We start from the raw sequence: 2785 nt of genomic DNA on the forward strand, positions 1-2785 counted from the left end.
CCACCGTTTGGCCTAGGAGTGGAATGGCCACCCCCCAAGGAATGGGGGTGATGTTTGGCCACCCCCAAGGGCTGGTTAGGGTTGGCCGAAGCCACCCCCCAGGCCAAATGATGGCTCTTGGACCACCCCCAAGGGCCATAAAAAAAAAAAAAAAAATTGAAATATATATATAATTTTAATTTTAATTTATTTTAAAAATAATATTTTAATAGGTGATACATGTGTCATTTCTCCTATGGCCATCCTGACCATTAACAGGAGGCCGTTCTTTTGTTTTGAATTGGAGAGGATTCAGATCCCTATATTTGCTTGTCTAAAGGTTTTGACTAATTCACCTTATACAGTGGATAATGTTGTTGCAACAATATGTGTAGGCTGTGTAGCTCTCCCTCCCTGTATGCATGTATCTTTGGATGTTTAAGCCAATCCTCCCTCCCTATGTAATGGAAAATGTCCTTTCAAAGGAACTCAATATTTATGTCTGTTTAAAAGGTTTGGATCAATCCTCTTCGGGGGCAAGTTACCATTTTTATTATTATATTTTAGTAAAAATTCATTTTACTCTAACTTAGAACATTCCTAATATCTATCCAATCATTTTTCTTAAGTTTAAAGATTTAAACTATTTTTTGTTTTCTTATTTAAATATATCCCACAATAAATTCCCTTAATATTTCTCTATATCATTACACTAATATTTTTTACTTTTTCATTTTTCATTTTTTTTTTCTTTCTTCTGGAAACTCTTTTCTTCTCTCTCTCTCGTCTGCGTATTGGAATAATCACAAAACCCAGTACATCAATTCATCCACACAAAAAAACCAAATTTTAAGCCCTTTTTTTTTTTTTTTCTTCTTCTAAAAGGACGTTAATTTCATGTACCTGGTAAATCAAATGACCCATCTCAACATTTCAGAACACCCTAAGCAAACCAAATCACCATGATAACCAAAATTTCCCTTCAAAAATCAAAGAAATCCATATTATGATTCTAATCAAAAGCCATCCCAAGTAGATCAACCATCAACCCAAAGCAAGAACTCCACGACTAGAGATCCTCCAGTTGGCAATTGAGCTCGACACGAACGAGCACGAGTTTGTGGTCGCCAGCTCAGTACTCTTCGGCGACTTCTGATACTCATCCATGAACTTCTAGCTCATGGAATAGTAGTGCTTAAAGTGCATATAGTACTCAACTTTTTAGCAAAGTCCATCCACACACTTCAAGTTGTGCGTGCTTGAACAAAGAGGAAGCAAGACGTCGAAGATAGAAAAGACGGTTTGTGTGCATAAAGGGCCGTGAGAGGAGAGAGAGTGTTTTTAAGATTAAATAATCCATCAGGATTGCTACGATGGAACCTAATTCTTTGGGTTTTACTATAGCAATCCTGATGTTTAAGGCTCATTTAGAGAGTTTGCTGTGAGTGACTTTTTTTTTAATATTTTTAACATTTTTCCTAAACTTAAAGAACAAACCATATATAAAAAGTCAACTATAAATGTTCCGAGTTTCCCAAAATATGCAAGTTAGTGGGCAAATAATGCAAGTTAGTGGGCAAATAATTTAGACTCTCAAAAGCGCAATAATGACTGAAAATACTTGTAGTATGCAAGTTGGTGGGCAAATAATTTAGACTCTCAAAAGTGAAATAATGACTAAAAATACTTGAAAGAAGACTTGGCAAATAATTTAGACTCTCAAAAGTGAAATAATGACTAAAAATAACGTGAAAGAAGGTGATTAGTCGATGTTCAAGAAACCAAGTTGTGGATTTGCCTATAAGTAAGAGTACTAGTAGCAACTTTTTTTTTTCCTTAAGTTTAGAGCACAAAACTACATACTTTTTGCTTCCCTATTATAATAGTTTTTCTTACCTTTTCCTATACTATTAAAATATTATTTATTTAACAAATACAAGTTCTCTATTTACCTTCATTTTTTTTTTACAAAATTTCAACACAATTCACAATTAAAGAGAAAAAGATGAAAGAGGAGAGAAAAAAGAATATGTTGCAACCCTCATTTATGTTCTGTAGCAGCTCTTTTGAGAGTTGCTGGTTAAATAGTTAAATATAAAGAATCTAATGCAAATAAATTTTTATAATTTGTTTTTTATACATAAAAAAAAAAAAAAAAAGGAATGACATATGAAACATATGTTATAAGCTAAATGCCGCCAGCCACCTTAAAATGACTCCAACCTTCAATTAATTTAGACATTGCTGCACTACTCGACTAATTATGTCTCTTTAATGGGCGCCATTAATTATTTCTTTCACAATCATGAATACGTGGACGCAACTAATATTATAACTTATTAATCAATAATGAATCATGATTCACGCTCAGAATTAAAAAAAAAAAAAAAAATCAACAATAATTCATGCAAAAGCTGGAGCCGGTCCAATCACAAACTCAACACGGCAATCTAGTTGTCCCACGCCGTCACATCTGTCTTGATCTAAACGCCAAGTAGGATCTGAGCTGTATCTGCGTACCATCTGATGTGGCTACACGTAGGTTGAAACCGTAAAAGGACTCAAAGCGCTTTTCAAGCGTCTCCGGGAAGCCACGTAGCTCCCATTCACAAGGGAGATATTTGTAAGGCAACAATCCAGTGCATCTGTCTTGATCGTATCAGCCGTATCATATAAACTTGGCAAAGTCGACGATCTGTTATGATTTTACAACAATGGCAGGTGACCCACCAATTGAAATGAACGGTCTCGATTTAACATGATGGGTAGGTGGATCACATGCATGTCTGACAAAACATGTGATAAC

Source organism: Corylus avellana, chromosome ca3 (assembly GCF_901000735.1).
Source record: "Corylus avellana chromosome ca3, CavTom2PMs-1.0".
Lineage (NCBI taxonomy): Eukaryota > Viridiplantae > Streptophyta > Magnoliopsida > Fagales > Betulaceae > Corylus > Corylus avellana.